Source organism: Artemia sp. Qi Xiang Cuo, chromosome 12 (genome assembly GCF_049724085.1).
Source record: "Artemia sp. Qi Xiang Cuo chromosome 12, ASM4972408v1, whole genome shotgun sequence".
NCBI classification, from domain to species: Eukaryota; Metazoa; Arthropoda; class Branchiopoda; order Anostraca; family Artemiidae; genus Artemia; species Artemia sp. Qi Xiang Cuo.
The window spans coordinates 37607581-37631353 of record NC_142805.1 but is presented as its reverse complement, the minus strand read 5'-3'; the positions used below and the strand labels follow the sequence as shown (position 1 = coordinate 37631353).

The window sequence follows — 23773 nt, the reverse complement described above, 5'->3', positions numbered from 1 at the left end:
GGTACTTTGAGGAATTCGCATGTTTCTTTTTCGTGTAAAAACAGATTATTTAAGTATCATCCTAGCTGCTGTAGCTCAAGTGCTCCAACCAGGGTTGCCACCCTTAGTGATTTATCACTATGTCTAGGGATATTTTATACTGCCTAAACAAAAAAATCACTAACTTAGCAGATAAATCACTAGATTATTGAAAATAATTATTAAATCGACCAAAACACACTAAAACTTAGCGATTTTTTTCTCACCGAGGGGCAATCCTGGCTCCAACTCTTGTGCTATAAATACATGGGTCGAGATCACCGCTGGCTGTAGTAGTAGTTGCATAAGTTTTTGTATATGAAATAATTTTTTTTTTGTTCTTGAACGTCTGGTTTTTGTGCAAATTAAAAAGCAATTTATCTGTAGAGTTTCCATCATATCTTCCTTTCGTTCCTATAGTGTCCACACTTTTGAGTTATATTTAGTGACCCTCCCCATATTTAACTTTAAATGCTCTAAGCAGTCACGATGATTAGCCACTAGTCTTAATTAATTAAGGTTGTATTCCAATCGATATCATTGAAGCCTTCTTTAAGGAGTTGCAAGTTGACTTCAACTCCTTAAAGAAGGAGTTATTCGGGGACCAATTCAGCTAGGAGTGCAATCCATATGGTAACTGATCATCAGCTGATGCTTTTGCTAAAAACAGAAAAAAATGTCCGACTTCGTTTTAGCTTGAACCCAGTAAAGAGCAAATAACGATCGACATTCCGGTTGTGTGACGAAATGTCAGAACTAAGGACAATTAGTATAAAGATATATTTTAAATATCTTTTGCTGGAGGAGACTTTGCAGAGACAAATCTAATCATTTGATATTTTGTTCATGATTTCTTGGAGACAAAGCCAAAATCTCAGAACTAGTAAAAACCGAAGAAACGTCGTCCCAAAGATTTTCCTACTACATAATCCATCTTATTGCAGATACTTCAGGTTAAGAATTCACGGAAAGCAATATGCTCTTGAAGGCGATCAGACCGTACCGTGTCTTTGACCGTGTTACTATGTTTACCTAATCTTGTAGTGTATCTGGTTAATTTTTGTAATTCTCCTTTGTTCAATTAAATTTTGACTAGGTCAATAGACAGACAACAACCCGAGTGGGGCATACTCTACCAGACAGAAATAAATTTTATTTTAGTATAGGGTCTGGAGTTGAGCTGGAATTTGGAAGGTTAACTATCTTCCGGGAAGTTTTGACGTTGGTAGACTCCAAAAGGAAAATTTGAGAGAAACTTTCCAGGAAAAAGTTGACGTCGAAACAGTTGTATATTAAAGAGTCTAAAATTGGACAATGTAGAAGACAAATTTTAGGAATAAATAAATTTAGGACAAATTTTAGGAAAATAGTTTGTGAAGTAGCAGATGGTGTCATAGGGCGAAAGTTACAAACACAGCTAGGGGTATTAGTGAAAATGCTTTACGTTTAGTGAAGAAGACGAGGAAATTTTTGGATTTGACTGTTCAATAAATCAGGTATTTGAATAAAAAGTACAGTACCAATGTTCCATTAATGCTTATGAGTTGATTCAGCATAGATGAACACACAACTAAGGTTATTCGAAAATATACAAATTGGAATATACGAATTTAAACTTTCAACCATTGTTACTATCCTAATACACAGTGAATCTTGAGCACCTGTCACCAAGAATCGCTCATTTGTATATGAAGAAGAAGCGTGATATCTACTTGGTCTCGGTGATTTCTATGCTTTGTTTCCAAACTCGGGATTACTCGACAGTCTTTTTAACGAAGAATATGAATACTGCGTGGTATCAAACATTGACAAGCTTGGGGCTACGGCGGATCTTAATATTCTGAACATGCTCATGAACGTTCAAAATGAATATCCTGTTAAGTTGGAAGTGGCAGATGAAACACGTGTAGACGTTAAGAGTGACGCACACATTCAGTGTGAACAGAGGCTTCGTTTGCTACGATGGATCATTAAAAAATTCAGCGTCTCTAACAAGACTGACTTGGGGATTGGTCTGGATGCCATTAAGACAGCTATAGATGAAAATGCCCTTGACACCGGGGTCATTGTTAACCCCAAAACACGTAAAAATGATGTTAACGTTTTATAGCTTGAGACGCTGTTGATGCTTCTATGAAATCGTTTGATAATGGCACTGGTTTGAATGTTCCTTCCTTCGTTTCTTGTCCCCGAAGAAGAGGAGACCTTTTACCCGTGATAAGTAATTTCCATCGTTTCAAAAATGAATGTTTCATAGTTAATCCTATTAGAAGATTCCCATCAGTTTCATCATTCCCATTAAAAAGGTGACTGGATTCCCGCTCCGGTGTTCTCCGATGTTCTTGAATTAGATACTGGATGGTATCTGGTTATGACTGAAAACAAGGAGCCAAAAGGGATAAAAGTGAAGTTTATCACTGTATAACACATCGTGAATATTTCTGGCTAGTAGATGTCTTGGAGAAAAATAGAAAAGATCTGTCCGTCTTAAAACGAGCTTTTAGAGGTATCATTTGAACTTTATGTTACGCTCAAGGCGACTGTGACTATTATTGCCGATCATGGTCAAAGAATTTATGTCCCATCTTTTACCCTCCTAAACAGCAAAATTGTGTCTACGTATTGTGAGCCATTAGCAGCAGCAATTTTATTACCTGTTTTAAATTTTTCACGGGCCTCGTCAACTTTTGAATGCTTTGAACGAAAAAAAAACACTTTTGGCTACTATGGGCTGTAGTTTGCTCTATGCTAGATTGTAGCTACTGCTGCAACTATGACACACTTATTTATTTGTAAAAATGTTTGTTTGAAACAATTTTTTTACGACCACTGTATTAAAGTAGATAAATACTTTCACCGAGCTTGTATCAAATATAAATCGTGTTTTAGGAAGCCGCAATATTCTATGGCATCTGAAATACCATTGATTTTATTTGATTCATCGTATGAAGGTATTGAATGGAAGCATAACCAGCAATCTTTGAAAACGACTATTAAGCATTTCCAAGAATTATGGTGTAATCATGCAGTTAGGTAAGTTAGATGTTTCTGAAGTTGGTGTAAAATCACATTGAAAAGCGCATGGTTAGGAAACATAAAAAAGTAAAACTGGTAGTAACCTCTGTAATTCCAATATGGTTCTGAGCCATATGGCTCGTTTTTGGCTTATGGCTACTATGTGAAGTCCATTATGGCTTGTTTTCAAACTAAACACAAAGGTATATATTCAATTAAATTAAAACCTTCATAACTGAATATGAAAAATAGCGACTTTTTTAGATTGGCGACATATGAGCGTAATGGAAAAAATTCTTGGTGTCAAATTTGATAACGAGCTCACCGCAAAACATTTAAAATTTTTAGATTTGAATAATCGCTCACGGTTATAATGCATGTGGGAGAGGCAATGGTGTGTTCTCACTACAAAGTAACTACAAATCGGTAACTCAATCCAGGGGTATCCACGATTTTTGTAGGGAAGGCTGGGGGCCACAAAATGTACATATGTTTGCTCTTATAAAGACATCTGGGGAGGGGGGGCCTTTTTTATCAATCTGGAGTGACTCCTCTCTCTCCTACCTATTTATCATGGTAAAGCTTTTGGTCAGTCAGATTACGTTCATTCAGTAAATGTCAAAATCTCTATCACTCGTTGTTAAAAAATGCTAATTATTATAGGAAAAAGAGCCCAATACCCTTGGGACTAAATGATTTTGAGGTGGAGAAGGAAGGCGGAAGAATAATTTTCTTCCTCCTCCTGACCAATGGTGGAGGAGGAAGGAATGTAATTTTAATTTTAGCTCCTACAAAAATGATTTTTCGTAATGCTTTTAAGAGCTATTATTAAGAAAGAAAATTATAAGTACATTATCATCGAAGAAGTCTTTCCTTTTAAATTTACATTTTCGACCCCCCCCCCCCCAAAAAAAAAAAACAAAAAAAAAACAAAGTATATTCCTTAAAGGAAAAGAAGATTAGATGCATCCTGTTTATGTATCGACTTAGATGCATCGATTGGCAATATGTGAGAATTGTGCAGATATGTACAGGCTATTGTTTAATGCTGTCCTTGGAATGTTGAAATTGAAAACCCTCTCTGCTCCCGATTGAAGCGAATTTTATTATTAAAAATAATATTAGATAAGTAATATTAAACTAATATAAATAATGTTAAAAATTGAAACTAATATTTGCAGTAGAATTCCAAATTCAGAATCGAATTTTCCATGATTTATTCTTACAATTGTCTTAGCTACACTTCTTTGCTAAAAAAAAAGTAAAAAAAAATACGTAAGAAAAATACGTAAGAAAAAACGTCGAAAATAAATCCATTTTGAAGATAATGAGGAAATAAGATAAAGGCGTAGAAGAGCGGCTTTCGCCCACTTACAAAGCTATCGGGCTAGGTCAATGAAGCTTTAGAGTGATATAACGCCCAAATATAGACTTGGAAAAGTGTCGGCAAGTTTTTAGCACGGCCCCCTACTTTCCTTTAGAATCGCAGTATTTCTTGGCCTCATATATGCTGAAGTAAAACTATATTATTATAATAAGTAATTCAACTTCCATATCATGCAAAATAAACCGTTCGTTTTGATATAGTTAACAAGATCCATTTAGTATAGCTTCCACCATAAAGAACTGTATAGTACAGTTGAAATGGTTTGACAAGTGTTTACAGAGGAACATCTTGCTATCTATGTTGCGACTGAAAATAATCCAATGAAATTAACACCTTATTCTAGATAAAGTGCATTTAAATTCTTTTTTATTTGGATTTAAATAAAGGGGCTGTGATAATACAGTGTTAATTTTGTTTATAAAATTCCAAGGATAGTAGAATAAAAACCTTTTGTGCCTGCTGGATCAACCTTAGATCTACCATATCTGAAACCAAAGATTTATTAAAATTTTTTTGGTTGTTTGAAAATTATGAAGTTTTTATCGCATTGCCAGGTTTTTGTTAGTGTTTCCTCGTCGAACCATGGGGTTAAACAAGTATAACTAATTGGTTGAATTTGACAAAGCTGTTTCTCTTTAAAAATTCAAAAATTACAAATCTGTTGATTCCCAAAGGAAACTATACCTTCAAATGAAAGCTACACCTTAGGACCCTTGGCTATTTATTTGTGGCTTATATTTTGGCGATTCTTTATCCAAGTTTTTTATTTTTTAAATTTGGCACCCGTTACTACCAAAAACTGCATAATTGCATATGAAGGTCTCTTCACCAAAAATTTAATTCCCTATTTTCCAATATACATATGGTAGTGTGAGTTTCTAGTTAACCAATTCAAACAATCCAATTTTGTTTCACTTTTCTTGGTAATTTAATTTATTTAAAATAACTAAAATAAATTAAATTATAATCTATGATTTTTCATCTGTAAAATCATAGAGATCAAAATATAGAAAATGATTGTGATATTTAAAACTAGACCGTGGATAGTAAAAAAACAAGTAAACTATAAATAAAAAAAAATCTGAATATTTTGGCTTCACGTCCAGAACTCTTTATCGACGGTTTATGATGAAGTCCCTATCTAATGATAATGAAAATCTAATGATAATAATGATAATGAGATTTCATCATCAAACCCAACACCACCTATATCATTGCTATTTCTTTATTGCGTTGTGTATGCCACAGAGACAACTTAATCTGTCATACTTTTGTTCGTTTCGTTACTATTGCATGGTGAATATTATCATATCGGACATCATTAAGATGTGAGTTTTGTTTATCATTTTTTCCGTTGATAAAGACTTCTACAGTCGAAATATTCGGCACTGACGTTCAATATTATCATATTGGACGTCATTAAGATGTGAGTTTGTTTATCTTTTTTTCCATTGATAAGGCTTCCAGAGTCGAAATATTCGGAATTTTTTTGCAATTTATAGTTGCTTTTTTTTTGTCAACTGTCTTGTTTTTTGTTTTAAAAGGTTACACCCCTGTTTGAGTTAGGGAAAAGTCACCCGTCTACACTTTTACCAAAAATAAATGTTAGTATGTTTTTTGTTGCTCTTTAACCACAAGATCCATAAGTGTATTAGTATAGAATTTATCATAGGAAGTGCAATAGCGCTGCCTAAGTAAAAAGCGATGTGGACACAATGTATTATTATTTATTTTTTTTTTTTGGTTTGTTTATTTTACACTAACGCACTTTGTATTGAAGGAGTTGTCCTAAGAACTTCTAAAAGGGCTTATTCGGTTGGAAGTTGAAAGGGGTAGTGCCCTTTTTAATAGTCAAAAGTGTATGGAGGGCAACTAACGCCCACCATTTTCCCAAACACATCCAATTAAAATTTCGATATAATCATTTTGTTCAGCGTAGTTAAAAGGTTCGGAAATTATGTCTTTGAGGATGACAGTCCCCACACATCCCTCGGGGCAAGGGTTGTAATTTATGCCCTGTGGGCATATAGTTTTTTTAGGAGAGTTGTCGTAAAAACTTTGGAGGGGGCTCATTGGATTGGTAATCAGAAGTTCTAGTGCCCTTTTTGAGTTTCAAAGTGATTGGAAGGTGGATACCCCCCTTCTGCACCTCGTATTTTCACGAAATGCGTCTGATATAAATTTTAAGATGGCCATTTTTTTAAAAATAGTCTAAAGATCATATAATAAGGCCTTTGGGGTTTACAGAATCTCCCAGAGTCTGGGGGTAGGGTTGTAAGTTATGCCCTAGTGGCATATAAGGTTTTTATGGAAGGGATGGTCATGTGAACTTTAGAAGAGGTGAATTTTGTGGAAAATGTACAGTTCTAGTTCCCTTTTAAGAGTCAAACATGATGGAGAGCAATTAGCCACCCTCCCTGACATTCCCTTTTCCCTTAACGCATTCGATTGAATTTGTGAGATGGTCATTTTGTTACCAATAGTCTAAAAATCAAATAACAATGTTTATAGGGTGGACACAATCCCCCAGAACCCATGGGCAAGGGCTGTAAGTTATGCCCCGGGGCATATAAAGTTTTTATGGAACGGGTGGTCATAAAAACTTTGGATCGGATGAAGCTCATTTGATTGGAAGTCAGAAGTTTTAGTGCCCTTTTTTAGAGTCAAAAGTGAATGGAGGGCAATCAGTCCCCTCTTCCCCAAGCCTATCATTCCCCAAACCATATCTGATTGAAATTTTAAGAGAACTATTTTGTTCAGCATTGTTGAAAGATCCAGTAATTATGTCTTTGGGGATGTTAACCTCCCCACAGTCTTAAGGACAAGGGCCGTAAGTTAAGCAGTTCGTTCATTGTTTGTACATAGTATATGTTATTGAGAAAGGTATGGATGTTTGAACTCTATTTTCCAAGAAGACGAAGGTCATTCAGGTAATTTTTTCATAGAATATTGATGGGAGTATTGAAATAAATCAAAACACGTTGCATGTATACGGACTGTCAAAAGGGTGTAACACAGGAATAACTGAGTATATTAATTTTAAAAATTCTAGAAATGATAAGGGAGATGATCAAAAAGGCAAGATCTGTAGGCTACTAATACTGCTACAATCATCCCTACCATATTACCATACTACTCCATTTACAATATTGTGGAGAAATTTGAACTAAATCAAAAGATGCTAAGTGCATGCACACTGTAAAAATAGTGTATCTCAAGAATTGATTTGGGTATTAAGTTGGAACTTCGGAGAATGGTTGAAGGAGAAGATCATTTCACCAAAAGGCAAGATGTGCACATTACTGCTAATACTTCTGTTAGTGCTACATTTATTCCTACTACTTCAATTGCAAGTACTTGTAAGGTTAAAAGCAAGGGAAATATATTGGTTATAATAAAGAACGACCTATTGCCTATACTAAAATTTATACGCCACTTAATTATAGTATAGGTTAGTAATTCTACAGATAGCTTGGCACTGGAACATCATCCGGGTTGCAGCGGTAGCTAGCAGCCTAGTAAGAGACGATCACGTCCAATGTTAAGAAATGTAAAAACCCATAGTTCCTAATCCGGGTTGCAGCGGTAGCTAGCAACCTAGTAAGAGACGATCACGTCCAATGTTAAGAAATATAAAAACCCCTAACTCCTGAGAAAAGAGTCAGATCAAAACAAAAATTACACCATTAGAACCACCTTGTCCAAAACCCTTATTAAGGAAACTTATCACTCTTTGGCTTGAATAACAAAGAAAATATATTGGCTTGAAAATCAAGAAAATTGACTTTAACCACGTTATTCTCCACAAACGGGATATTCTTTTGTTTCCGCTTGATTTTCCTCCTCAACTAGCTGGGCACTGGAAAATCATAGAGAGCTGTATAATAGCTCATTTTAAAGGAAATTGCAACATCTAGTCACTTTTGTAATTAAAAATAAAATACTTTTTAAAGTAGAATCAATTTTGTCAAAAAAATTGCATTTTTGATGTATTTTCATACTGCAGTCTTTTCAAAGATATTTGAATTTTGAAGCAATCAAATATAATAAAGATCAAACTCTTCCCTATACTAACTTGCATACGCAACTTCACTACAGTTAAGATTACAGTTTTTATATTTTTACATTAAAAGACGATCACTGAAATAACAAACCATTCCATACATTGGACTAAGTTAGCTACTTGATTGTTTGAGTTTCGTCTCTTACTATTTAAAAGAAGAAAAAGCCGTAGGCTTTTTCCTGTTTGTATTTATAGTTAAAAAACGAACTCAAGTCCAAAGAAGCTGAACACTGTGGTTCATTCATATTATCTTCATTATTTTAGCTAGAATGTAAATAAACAAGTTTCTTTTTTAAATTTTAAATTGAAAAGATAGTGCTTTTAATTCAACATATTAAAAGTTCACCCCCGACGGGGAATCGAACCCCCATCTCCCAGGTAACAAGTGGACATCCTTACCATTAGACTATCGAAGACTTATAAAATAAAAGTTACATATAAGATATGATAATAATTTTTTAATCCGGGTTACAAAAAGGCTCTATCATCGAATTTTTACATTAAAAGAACGAACTTTAGTCCATAGTTTATATTAAAGGGCGATCATTAGAAAAGCACACCATTGCATATATTGGACTGAGTTAGTTTTTCAGTTTAGAATCGCTAAGGTTTTACAGTAAGGACCGAAGTCTATCTCATAGTAACTAATGCAACGGGAAAAAGAAAAGAGGTCTGTGGTATATATGACGTCATAAAAGGTTACATTTGATTCTACATTAAAATACGATCATTGGAATAACATTTCACTATCCGGGTTGCAGCGGTAGATAGCAACGTAGTAAGAGACGATCATGCCCCATAGTAAACCCGGGTTGCAGCGGTAGCTAGCAACCTAGTAAGATACGATCACGTTCAATGTTAAGAAATATAAAAATCCATAACTCCCAAAAATCCAAAAATCCATAAATCGTTTTTCCGGGTTGCAGCGGTCGCTAGCAACCTAGTAAGAGACGATCACGTCCAATGTTAAGAAATATAAAAACCCCTAACTCCTGAGAAAAGAGTCAGATCAAAACAAAAATTACACCATTAGAACCACCTTGTCCAAAACCCCTATTAAGGAACTATATCACTCTTTGGCTTGAATAACAAAGAAAATATATTGGCTTGAAAATCAAGAAAATTTACTTTAACCAAGTTATTCTCCACAAACGGGATATTTTTTTCTTTCCGCTTGATTTTCCTCCTCAACTAGCTGGGCACTGGAAAATCATAGAGCTGTATAATAGCTCATTTTAAAGGAAATTGCAACATTTAGTCACTTTTGTAATTAAAAATTTTAAAAGTAGACTCAATTTTGTCAAAAAAGTTGCATTTTTGATGTATTTTCATACTGCAGTCTTTTCAAAGACATTTGAATTTTATAATAAAGATCGAACTCTTCCCTATAATAACTTGCATACGCAACTTGACTATAGTTAAGATTACAGAATTTATATCCGGGTTGCAGCGGTAGCTAGCAACCTAGTAAGAGACGATCACGTCCAATGTTAAGAAATATAAAAAGCCCTAACTCCTGAGAAAAGAGTCAGATCAAAACAAAAATTACACCATTAGAACTACCTTGTCCAACACCCCTATTAAGTAAACTTATCACTCTTTGGCTTGAATAACAAAGAATTATATTAAGGATCGGCATAGTTTAATATAAACGGGGATTATGTCAACTGCATTGGTATCATGGCTGTCATCTGAAACCTAGTAAAGAACAAACCACGGCATACGTTAGTCCCGATTGCAGCGGTGGCTAGCAACCTTGTAAGAGACGATCACCTCCCATACTAAGAAACACAATAACCCATAACTCCTAAAAATAATGTCGGATCGAAACACAAAGTACACTATTAGAACCACCTTGTTCGTAATTCCTACATAGGAAAGTTACAGTCTCTTAGATTGAATAACAAAGAAAATATGTTGGAATGAAAAACAAGAAAAGCGGCTTGAACTACGAAATTCGGCATTGACGGCATCTTTTTTCCGTTTTTTTTTTTTTTTTTGTTGTCTGCTCAGCTACCTGGGCACTGGATTATCATAGAGAGCTGTTTAGTAGCTCATTTTAAAGTAAATTGCGACATCTAGTGCCTTTTGTAATTTAAAAAACAAATAGTTTTTCAAATAGTTAGCACCTTAAGCCAAAGCTGTCACGATGCATGTATAAAATTCACGCTCTTCATATCAAAAATAGTACATTAAAGAACGAACTATAGTTCATAGTAACTGAAGTATTATGCAGTATCCAGGTTGCAGTGGTAGCTAGCAACCTGGGTTGCAGCGGTCGCTAGCAACCTAGTAAGTGACGATCACGTCCCATAGTGAAAAATAAAATAGCCCTTAACTCCAAAAACTAGAGTCAGAACAAAAACCCATACACCATCAGAACTGCCTTGTCCAATACCCTTATATACACCCGCACACGAACAGACCGATATTCTTATATATTAAAGACAATCATTAGAACAACAAACCATTGCATATATTGGACTCAGTTAGCTGGTTGATTCTTTGAGGTGTAAAACTAGACCAATAAGGGTAGCTAAAGTAAAGGGCATAGGAAATTTTTCTGAAATAATGAAAATTCAAAATAAAAAAGAAAGAAAAATGAGGTTAAAAGATAAGCGACAGCGGAGTCAAAACGTGCCAAATTGAAAATGATAGTTATGATAATCGGTTTTGGAATTTTGAAAGGGATAAGGTCATCAATGCTTACCTATCATTTGCCCCAGCCATTTAAACATTTGCCTCTCAATTACTTGGACTATCTGTCTTGGCTTTTCTCTGTCTACAATTACCCAGCGTCTTGATGCAATCTATACAACCTATTGCAAAATAGGTTGCATAGGTTGTTAATCAGCCTCTGTTAAAAAACAAAGGTCCGGAGTTATGTTTTTCATAATGACAAAAGACAAGCCAAGGCAAAAGTTAAAGGTCCAATAACAAAAAATCGTAATTTTGTAAAGTCGCTAATTCTAATTTTAGCTCATTAAAAATATATAATGGGTTTTAAAGGCGCCACAAACAATTGAGCTAGCATCAACAGAAATAATTTTTTTTTTTTTTTAATAGTCTGTAAAACAAGAAAAATATATTCTGGATTACTTAATTCATCTTTCAATTGAAAAAAAAACATCCATCTTTGGTAATAGAACTTTCAAAATCCATCAAATCCCCTTCTGTTTTAGACGATTCTTTAGACGTTTTTAATTGTTCCTTTCTTGCAAATTAGTATTTCGAGTTATGAAACAGTTTTTTTTTTCCATACCAGGGCACTTCGTATCAAAGGAGTTGTCGTAGAAACTTCGAAAAGGGCTCATTCGAGGAAATTGGAGTGGTTAGTGCCCTTTTTAATAGTCGAAAGTGATTGGAGGGCAACTAGCCCCCCCCCCCTCACACCACTTATTCCCCCAAACACAGCCAATCAAAATTTTTAGATAACCAATTTGTTCAGCGTAGTTGATTTCCAGATAAAATATATGTTTTTGAGGAGGACACTCCCCCAAAACCCTCAGGGCGAGGGTTTTAAGTTATGCCCCGAGAACGATGTTGGCACAATGTATTCATAGTAAAGATCGATGTGGGTACAATGTATTATTATTATTTATTTTTTTTAGACCAGCGCACTTCGTATCGAAGGAGTCGTCGTAGGATCTTCGAAAAGGGCTCAATGGATTGAGAATAGAAAGGGCTAATGCCCTTTTTAATAGTCGAAAGTGATTATAGGGCAACTAATCCCCTCCCACGCCCACCCTCCCATTTGCCCATTATGTTTAAAAACTAAATGTTGCCATAAGATTAAATCAAAATGCACGGTGTTAATGCTAATTCCCAATAAGGCATCTCAGCAATATCCCAAGAACGACTGTGGTTATTATGTTCAAATTTTCGGGACTACTTCTGCTCTTGAAATTTAACCAGATCAAAATAGCGTAAGTGTATCCAAGCTATCAAAGAAAGTAAACAGATTTTTATGGGAATGGTATCAAGCTTTCTATTTCAGGTCAAGAAGAGGAGGTATGAAACTAAATTAAACACTACTATTTGTGTCCCGATTTTTAAAAGGGTGTATGCTCTTAAAAATTGCTGAAAATTTTACTCCAGCATACAAATAGTAGGCCAAACTATAAAGTCTTAAAATTACATTAAGGATCGAATTAGTTCATTATAAATGAGGACCATGCAAGGTTCATCGGATATAGGCGAAACCTAGTAAAGAACAAACCAGTGCACATAGTGACTATCCGGGTTGCAGAAGTAGCTAGCAACCTAGTAAGAGACGATCACGCCCCATAGTAAAAAATTAAATGACCTATAACTCCTAAAACTAGAGCCAGATCAAAAAAACAAAGTACACTATTAGAACCGCCTTTTTCAATACCCCTATATAGGAAACTATCTGTATCTTGGCTTGAATAACGAGGAAAAATCATTAGCATGAAAAACAAGAAAAGTGGCTCCAAGCTTGATATTCTGCATGGACGGTATCAGCCGTCCTAAATGCCTAGCATCAGCATCCTCGGAAGCTACATTATTACAGCTTTAAACCATTTTGAACAAAGAGGCCATTTCAAAATTTTTATCAGTGTTGAGGAGGTGAGGCATCTAAAAAGGGAAGAGTCCTTCAAGCACGATTTAACGTGCCCTGAAAGTTTTAACTTACTACTCTCATCCGTTCCAGCATGCATATAGCACGTTTTGATTTTGTTCAACATCCCCCTCAACGTCTCCTGAATGTAGTCGCAAGTAGAAGTAGTCGCAGTCAGAACCTTGTCACAGTCACAAGCTGGTGCAGTCGCAATGAAGTCAAAGTCGCAGTCTCAACTAGTCACAGTTGTAGCCACAGTAGTAGTAGTAGTAGTGACTCTGAAAGTTTCAAGTTAATGCCCTTAGCCGGTCCTAAGATATTGCAGATTCCCCTTACCTGGCTTGGGAGCTGCACTGATCATGAAGAAGGCGCTCCCATGGTGAGGCCTCTTTTCGTCCACTGAAAAGAGACGTTGCTGGCCCTGACCCCTAGTACGCCACCGCTTCAACTGCAGTTGTCCTTGGTGTGACATTCAATGACGATTGTTCATTTAGCCCATACGTTACGAACCTTGTAAGTAAGGGCAACTACACGCTACGATCCTTAAACACATTGCGTCAATTAGGGTTTTCTAGAAAGCAATTGCTGCTCGCGTATATCAAAATTCCTTTTTTTAGAGTTTCGGTTACTATTGACCCGGGTCGCTCCTTACTTAAAGTTCATTACCACGAACTATTTGATAATAAGTCCCGTATGTAAACAATAGACCAATTGTATAGCATACATTCCTTGCCCGAAGGGCTACAGAGGGCTTGGCACCCTAGGAGGCATAGTTATTATACCTTTTGATACTTCGAACAAATCAGTTTTTTTTTTAAAATTTCGATCAGTGGTGGGGGTGGGGCTACAAATACCGCAAGTAGGGACAAACAAATGGTGCTCTTGCAAACATAGTATTGAACTTTTTTCAGAAACAAATCCATTTAGCACTGCAAATTTGCCAATAAATCCATTCCAATTAGCCTAAAGGACGTAACTGCAAAATTTTTATTTATTTAAGAAGCTTCCTCAAGGCAGGGCAACTGAATTTGTAAGATTGATGTTTAATCGAGTTACAGTTTGGGCAACAAATCGCGTTATCGCAAGAAGTATCCTTCGTTGATCTATGATTGCCACTGCAACGAGGAATGAACATATCTCATTACCGTCATCACGGGATTTGGCTGTAAAAGTCAGTCACAGTTTCAGTAATTTTAGTTTTGTTATGCTATTTGCAAATACATCGCAGATAAAGAAAGAAAAAAAGGCAAAGTTCACAATCACATGATAAGTCCTATCTGCAATTACAGAAGTTTCTGAAAAATCACACGCCAAATCTTCAGACTCCTAACAGGCAGAATTACCCTGCTTTATCTGCTGATTGCACAAAGGAATGTGACTCGGATTGTTAATCATAGGCACTTGCTGGTTGTCACCCAAGAGCAAACCTTGAGACACAGGGGCTATGGCATTCAGACGCGTTCGGATGTTTATTGAAGAGTTAGGAGGATTCTGTGGATCGTTGGGTGCGCCAAAATTGCTATTGCTTTCCAAGAATTTACTTAGCTAAATCCTATTATTATAGTCATCAAAAATTTGTCTATATTCATTTATTAAATTGTTATATTCATTTTAAAATTGTAATTATAAGAAAATGTATTTACCATTTGCCAGCTTTAAGGGCCTCCTCCAGGCCATTCAGCGTGTCCCCAGGTGGCGATAGGGGAAAACCCTATATAGAGAATAGACAGGGGTTATGTAGGGTACCTACACAGGAGGCACGGACCAAGAGGGGACCTTGTTCCAGCTTGTCCATAATAGAAACTGAGGCACCCTCTCCTGGGGTCATAAATACATGTGGAGGAGGAAGAAGGTCCCTCAAATGTACACTCAAACGGGCCCATCGGCGTGTCCACACGTCTCATGAGTTACAACCATTCCCTCAATAATGGGTTAAATTGTATGGTAACGCAGAACACCTTCGCGGGAGGATCCTCTATAGGAGGACAACTGCGGCAGGGCGTAAGATCCAGTTCTATGGATAGCGGCCTCTCCAAAGGGCTGCCTCGACCCTTTCGGGGTACCTGAAAGACTGGGGACCTTGCTTTCAACTCTATTCCCACTTGAAAAATATCACCCCTCGAGGAGATTATAGCCTAGTAAACAACACAGCGTTCGCACGGGATTCTGATTAATCGATAATTCTTCTGGGTTTGGTCAGTTTTGGCGGGCATTTTCGGGCTGAAAAACCTCTTCCTAGCTAATTTATCTACTATGGATTGCCTCCCCGTAGTCTCATAATTTTTGTAGGTATGAATATATAATTATTCGGAGGTAATAGGTTTGAGATTGTCTGTACAGGATTTTGACTATTGTTGATAGAAGAGCATCACTAAGTGCTGAAAACCATGTTGTGACAAAGAATCGATCCAGAATTGCACAGTCTCCCTTCATACTGGAAGTCCCAGGGACTTCTTGCTGTCCGATTCTAAGCCGGCTTAAGCGCTTCGGTGTAGACTTGAGATGTGTGATCCCTGTCCTGTACTGGTATCTGGGATCATTGCTTTTCCTGAGACCAAAATAATTTCAAAGATTTAAAGAACATAAAAATTGGAACTGGGAATGTTACGACGTTAAAAAACAACTATCGTATCGATATTTTGACTGACAAATTCAGACGATTCGAGGTGGACTTATTGGGAATTTCAGAAACTTATATTCCAGGGGTAGGATGCATGAAATTATATGATATAAAATTTGTTTACTCAAGCAGAAAGGATGGGGTACATAGACAAGGCAAAGGGCACATGATGAATAAGGAAGCTGCTAAGTCTTGTTTAGGCTGGGAATGTATTAATAGTAGAATACTAATTGCTCATTTTATGACTAAAAAGTTCAGGGTATCCGTTATAGTAGTATATGCCCCTGTAGAACTAGAACCGACTGACGGACATACTAGTGATCAAGATGAATTTTACTTTAAGCTACAGGAGCAAATAGACAGGTAGACAGGTCCCAGACAGGTCCCAGGTAGAAATATGATGTTTTTGCTAGGAGATTTTAACGCCCAGGTCGGTAGAATTAGGGATAGATGGTAGATATTAGGGATAGAGGGCCTAGGTACATTTGGTGTAGGAAAAGAAAACAGTAATGGATACAGAATTTTGCAATTTTGTAGGTATAACAATCTAGTTGAAATCAATACAGTGTTTGGTCATAAAATGGCCCACATGTTAACATGGTATTCACGTTATGGTAGGTCAACAAACCTTATTGATTATGCTACAGTAAACCGAAGACTGGCAGGATCATACAAGATACTAGGGTATATAGGAGTGCTGTTATTAATCTTAAAAGTAAAGATCATCATCTAGTAGTGTTTAGGGTTAATTTAAAGCTGAAATTTCGGAAGGGTTACTACCTCCCAGGAATTTGTGATGTTGCTAGACTCCAGGATGAGAATTTGAGAGAAACTTTCAAGGAACAATTGAATACTAAACTTAAGAGTTTAAAATTTGACAGTGTGGAAGAAGGTTGGAATAATTTTAGAAAAATTGTGAAGTTGCTGAAGGTTTCTTAGGGAAGAAGGTTAGGACTGCAGGAAAGAATATTAGTGAAAAAGCTTTATGTTTAAGAGAGAGGAGAAGGGGTTTGTACAAGAATTATCTGAGTGATAGATTATACGAAAACAAAAGGATTGTAAAGCAAGTGGAGAAAGCGCTAAAATATGAACTAAGGAGGTGTGAAAAATGGATGAAACTGATAAAATGGTTGAGGATCTGGAAGATGTAGCTATAAGGCATAGTAGTAAAGTATTGTACTGGCATGTTAATATATTGAAAGGGAGCAGTCAATCTGAACTTGTCCAAGTTAAAGATAGGAACGGGGCCGCAATTAGTGATAAGGAAAGAGTTAAAGAGAGATGTGCCGAACATTTTGAGAATTTGCTACACCGAGATAGAGTTGCAGGAAAATATATGGAAGAAAATGAAAAAGTTTGTGATACCTTGGATGTGAAGGAAGATTTGTTTTGTGAGGAAGAATTAGCGGCAGTACTAATATGACTAAAAAATAATAAGGCTCCAAGTCCTGATAGTGTGGTAAATGAGTTTCTTAAATATGGTGGTTCTGAGGTTAGGAATAAGTTACTGAAGATTATGAATATGATTTTTGAAAAAGGGGAAGTAACTAGTGATTTTAGCAAAACCTTAATTAAGCCACTTTACAAAAAAGGTGATAAGAGTGAGTGTGGTAATTATCGAGACATTAGCCTGGTCTCTGTAGGCAGCAAATTACTTAGTAATATGATACTTTTTAGACTAAGAGATGCTATAGACAAAGTTTTGTGAGAAGAACGGTGCGGTTTTAGAAAAGGTAGAAGATGTGTCGACCAAATTTTCACTCTTAGGTTAAAAATTGAGAAGTGCCTGGGTTGTCAAAGACCTTTGGTCCTCAGTTTTATAGATTATGAGCAAGCGTTTGATTCTGTTGATGGAAAAGCTTTCGCATAGGTCTTATCCTTATATAGTATACCAGATGAATACATTAAAGTGATTAGTGCTGTGTACGAAAATAACATTGCTGCGGTTAAGATAGGAAATGAGAAATCAATGGGAGACCACGGAACCAAATGGGGAGAAAAATTCTCCTAGACTTAGATTATGTTGATGATTTAAGCATCCTACATGAAAGTGTGAGCATAATGAATGAACTTTTAGAGGTTTTCCGAGTTCAGGGTGCTAGAATACGTTTGAAAATTAATGTTAAGAGGACTAAGTCGCTAAGGCTAGGAAAAAGTGAGGGAAAAGGTGACGTTGAGTAACCAAAAGATTGATCAGGTGGGCAGCTTTACTTACCTTGGTAGTATTATTAGTAGAGACAGTGGGAGCAGTGACGATGTTAAAAGTAGAATAGCCAAGGCTCAATGTGTTTTTTCACAGTTAAAAAAAAGTTTAGAAGGATAGGAAGATAAGTCTGCAAACCAAGATTAGAATATTAGAAGCTATATGCTAGATGTTTTTCAGAGAAATCGCCTACAGATTGTTCTGGGTACCCGACTCACTGACCGTATTTAGAACAGTAGGCTCTACAAAAAATGTGGTTCAATCCCGCTTTCTCGGGCTATAACGAAAGAAAGGTTGAGATGGCTAAGGCACGGTATGCAGATGAAGGAAGACAGATTGCCGAAAATTGTCCTTTTCGGCCAACCGTCTACGGCTAAACGGAAAGCAGGTCGTTCTCGTCTGGGGTGGGAGGACGTCATAAAGAAAGATTTAAAGAAAATAGGACCTTCCTGGGAGGGTGTAAAAAGGGAGGCTTTGAATAGATTGGGATGGAGGAGGAGCGAGCGTAGCTATGTTGTCCTCAGGCGGCTTGGTGCTGCGATGAGTCGTTAGTAGTAGCAGTAATAGTATCAGTAGTAGTAGTAGGGAGGAGTTATCTCCCCTTCGAATATCCTCCTGAACATGGCCGGAAAGTTTCAACTTTTCGGTCGGAAAGTTTCAATGTATTGCTGATACGCCCTTTTGACAACCAGCGTGTACATAGTGCGTTTTGATTGTGTTCAATATCCCCCCAGTATAATTATTAGTATAATATATTATAATTATACTATAATTATAGTATAATTATTATAGTATAAATTATAATTATCACGGATAAGTATAATTATTCGTAGCCGCAAGGAGTTGCAGTCAGAGTCGCGAGTAGTCGCAGTCGCAAGGAGTCGTAGTCGAAGTCACAAATAGATACAATTGCAAGTAGTCGCCTTCACAAGTAATCTTTGTCACTGTCACAAGTATACTCAGCAGCATATGCAAATAGTAAAAATAGCAGGCACAGAAGCAGTTGCACTAGTGGTGATCCTGAAAATATAAGGTTAATACCCTTACCCATTTCTAAGATGTTGCAAATACGCCTTTTTGATAACCTGGATTAACAGAGTGTTTGTTTTTTTTATTTAGTTCAACAAACCCCACAAAACTCCCTGAAATTTCACCCCAATTGGACACATCCAGGATCAAATATTCTCTTCCTTCCAATAATAAATCCTGCATACAAAAAATAGGCAAATTGTATAATTTACGTTCCTTGTCCCGGGATCTATGGGGGGCATGACACCTCACAGAGCCATAACTGATAGACCTTTCAACTTATTTTGAACAGGCGAGGGGGTTGGATGCCCTTCGATTACTTTTCAGTATTCCCTTCAATATGCCCTGAAAATTTCAACTTAATACCCCAAATAGTTCTTTAGAATTTGCTTGATTTTATTTACAATACTCTCAACATTTCCTGAAAGTTTCACTTTAATACCCTTAGCCTTTTTAGAGTCCCAGGACCAAACATGCTCCTTTTCCCAATAACAGACCTTATATGTAAGCGATGGGCAACTTTTATAACTTTTAGCCCTTGCCCCAGGAGCTGTGAGGGATTATATCATCCTCGGAGACATAGATATTTTACCTTTAGACTATTTTGAACAAGATGGCTATTTAAAAATTTTGATCAAATGTCTTTGGGAGGAGGGCAGCTAAAAAGACCATGGGAAGGGGTTGGTGGCCCTCTGACAATTTTTCAAAATCCCCCTTAACACGCCCTGACAGTTTCAACTTAATTTTCTCAGTCGTTCTTAAAACACTGTAAATGAACCTTTTTGATAAGCTGTAGGCACATAGTGGCTTTTGAGTTAGTTTAACATAACTCTCAGTATCTTACAGTGCCTCTCAGCTTTGCCCCTATTGGGAAGGACTTATCATCTTTATCTCCTTTTGTCCCCTTAAAACTATAAGCATTATATCTCAATAGCCTATGGCTCTTACTGCCCTTTTGACAATTCCGGCTTTCTTTCTTTTGGTATGTGACTGAACAGGCTACCAAAGTTTGGCCAGATATTTACAATCTACAAAATGCTGAGAAAAAATTACTATTTTCCACGATAAGCGGAATGATATATAACTAATTTCTTTTTCAGGAAAAATATTTAAAAATTACTTCAGTGATAAACCCTACATCAATCAACCCATAAAAAGACTAATTAGAAATAAATCATATCTTTCCAGAAATGGTAAACTGGATAAAGTTAATAAACTAAGGAAAACATTAAAAGGGGAAATTCGTAAATGTGCTCGATCCTACTGCACAAATAAAGTCGAAGAATAATTTATTAACAAACCAAAAAGTTGTTATTCCGAGGTAGAAAAGTTGTGTGGTAGGAGTCTCGACCAGTTTAATTTCAGCCCACCTAAACCCCCTGGAGTTACCGCCAACAGCCTTAACAGGTTCCTCGTTTCCATCGTCCAAAGCCATCCGGTATTCTCTTATCAATTAGCAACTGGGAGTTCCCTCTCTTTTTTCCCTTTACTTCCCCGTCTGAGATCGAAAGAAGAACTGGGAAACAAAGAATAATAAGCGTTTGCCCTTTGGGTATTCCATTCCTTTTATTACCGCTTCCAGTGACTTGCTTTCCAGCCCCAAGTCCGGGCAATTTACTTAAATATAAAAAAAAATTTCACAGATCACTTAAAATAGGAAGACACAAAGCCTGGTTTTGAAGGTGTTCGTCCTGTTTCTCTCACTCCTTTATTCCCGAAATTATATGAAACATTCGGGAATTATATGAAACATTCTGAGGCAATTCGGGAACCTCGACTCCACCCTACTTCCTCCTTTTTCTGATCGTCTCCACTGGCAAAATTCTTGCAAAGCTTAATTCTTGGCTAATTTTAATTTCCATCGACCTTCAAAAAGCATTTGACCTTGTTAACCGCAATATATTAGTCGAGAAACTTGTCAGTGAGTTCGATATTAATTTTTTGCTGGTAAAATTGTCTGCAACCTTCTTATCAAATAGATCACAATTGGTCAAATGTCTGAACCATTATTCCAATTCCCTCCCTGTTCACAATTGAGCACCCCCAAGGTACTGTCCTAGACTCATCCTTCTTCCACTTGAGATTAATAGCCTCACTAAGCAAATTCCTGACAGATAGGAATTTATCGATGACCTAACGGTTAATGAAACTTGCTATAGAAATGTAATGATCAGCCCTATGAGAATCCTCAATAACATTGAAAATAATGTCTGGGACTTAGAAATGAGAGTAACCCCTTTAAAATCCATGATAATGCCAATATGTCTCCTTAAATCCTCACCCTTTTTTTCTTAACCCTAATCCTCCTGAAATGTCTGTATCCTCCTTTAAATTACTTGACGTCACAACTTCTTCAATGTAAAGTTGGAAATCCTTGTTAAAAATATCATCCATCTTTTTTTAGAACTAATGCCTCTATCTCCCTCCTTAAGCTCCTAAATAAACCTGGCTATCCCCTTCTCATTCTTGAAGGATTTATTCTTCCTTTGTTTACCCTCATCTTTAATATACCTACCCAGTTTGGCCCCATGGCATCTAGCGGGAAGAATCAGATAGAATTGAGTCCATCCAAAAAAGAGCACTGCGAATGATTTTCGATGAGGTAAGGTTCCCTACTCTCTTCTTCTAAAGAAAGCTAGGTTGCCAATGCTTGAGTGTAGCAAAGTTAGGTTGTGCCTCCCTTTTTCAAAACACGCAATAACAAACCCTCGGACGGAAAACATATTTCTTAAAAGACACTCCCCAATCAAATTCTGCCTGCCTTGGGTTGTTGCTGAACCGGTTTCCATTTTGTTCCCCGGTCACTGCTTTACCTCCAGATAGGAGAGAACTTTTCTCCCCTACAATACAGAGAAAAATAAAAAAAAAAACATGCCAATAATTTCTCTTTCGTACGTGTACAGGTGCTGCCTTGTTTTGCATATATTAGCTCCTTTTTCTTTTTTTGTTTTTAATGGTCCCTTTAGATATGAAACATTTATTTTATGTGTATTAACTAGTTTTACCCGTTTTTTAATCTTTTGACCAATTTTGTTTAATATTTCTTTTCCTGTTTGTTGTTTTTGACCCGAAACTTCGAATTCGACCCTCTGGGGTTGTGATATACATTTGCGGGAATAAACATCTTATCGTACCACTACTACTATTGCGACGACGATTACCACTACTACAACTGCTGCTACTGCGACTAGTACCACTACTGCAACTACTACGACTACTACAACTACTACGACTACTGCTGCTACGATTGCTACTGCTACCACTACTACTACTGCGACTACTACTACTACTGCGCTGTGATTACTGCTACTACAACTACTACTACTACTACTACTACTACTATATTGATGTCGATATCAATATAAATAATTCCTAAGATCACACTGACTTCCCAGGTTGGAATAGCCATTCAATGTCTGATGCTTTCAGTTAGTTACCCTTTCACCATTCCTAAGAGAAACCCTTTTTTAATTTAGCGTTGCGTTTTTTTAGGTTCGTTTTGTTTTTGTTTATCTTTAAGACTTTTATCTATATATTATTTTACTCTTTGTTTACTTTTGTGAGCTGAGGACCGTCGAGCGGAGATCCCAACCGATATACCGATGTATTTATCCTTCCCTTTTTCACTGGCTTTAAATATTCTCGTCTTTTCTTCTTCACAATCTTCTTCATTTTTATATTTATATATTGAATGAAATATCAACATTGTATATCGAAATGAAATATCAAAAATGCAAACGATATGTCAAAAGATTCATTATTTGTCCAAAAAGTTAACAATATAAAGTGATATTCAGCTATAGATCTTTAGCTATTGACAAGTTTCAACATTCAGGAAGGAAGCTATAGACAATGTTTGCGCATAGAAACTAAATTTGGTGTGTGACCACCAGATTTGTTCCTCGTAATGTTGCATAGTCTAGAGACCTCCAAGACCCAGTAATAACTGAACTTGTTCTTCTTAGTGAAGTACAGTTCCTACTCACAGACAATGAGTGGAGTTTATTTCGAATTTGGTAATGCTTAAGCGTATTGAGGAGGCCACCATTAAGCAATCTTTCGAAAGCCACCCTTCTCGCAAGTCTTGGTCCTGCTTTGTATAAGGTTTTATAAGACTATCTAGGTCATTATGGTCTCAATTGGACATAGGATATTGTTGAGGACATCTGAAAGGCTTTACTGATGAAAATATACCCTAGGTCTACGAGCTTTAAGGCATTTTCGAGTGACTATACAGATTACTGAAAAATAGCCGTCAGTTATTGCAGTAGTAGACATTAGTTAATCAGAGACTGGGACGCTAATTTTGGCAATCCAGGTTACTTTTTCTTGGTCCAGATTGCCGCTGGAAAAAGCCTTCATCAGGTTAGACTCATCAACACTGGAACATATTTACATCCATATTTCAAGGCAACGTATGTCAATTGAAGCTGCAACAGCAAGACATATTGATCTGACCTTGCTGTCATTATAATCTCTACCAGTAGATTTAAATCCTGCCCCCCAAAACCTATGCAAGACAATCCCAACGGTAAGCTAGTTCGGATATAAGGAAAAATAAAATTTCATAGAAAACCAAGGTACAAATATCCTGTGCTGCATTATGGGATTTTTTTTTTTTTTTTTTTTTTTTTTTTTTTTTTTTTTTTTTTTGCAATACTTAGCCTCTTACAAAATAAATTAATATATTATCGAAAAATTAATGAAAAAGGTCTTAATTGCTAAGCTTAGTACAAAATTCAACCCAAAAGCGAATAGAGAGTAAAAAACTTAATGTACTAATATGTGAGTTTAAACACTAAATAATGTTTAAAACGTAGCACAGGCTTATAGAAATTGTGTTTGCAGTCGCTTTT

At 36.4% G+C, this 23773-nt stretch overlaps 1 protein-coding gene and 1 pseudogene across 1 annotated transcript in view; one reads left to right on the top strand and one right to left on the bottom strand.

Moving 5' to 3' along the window:
* The window catches only part of LOC148946083 (geranylgeranyl transferase type-2 subunit alpha-like), a 318679-nt gene that overhangs the window by 253585 nt on the left and 41321 nt on the right, over positions 1-23773 (bottom strand). The gene's annotated exons all lie outside the window — the stretch shown is intronic.
* On the top strand, positions 1492-20205 carry LOC148946085 (UTP--glucose-1-phosphate uridylyltransferase-like; annotated as a pseudogene).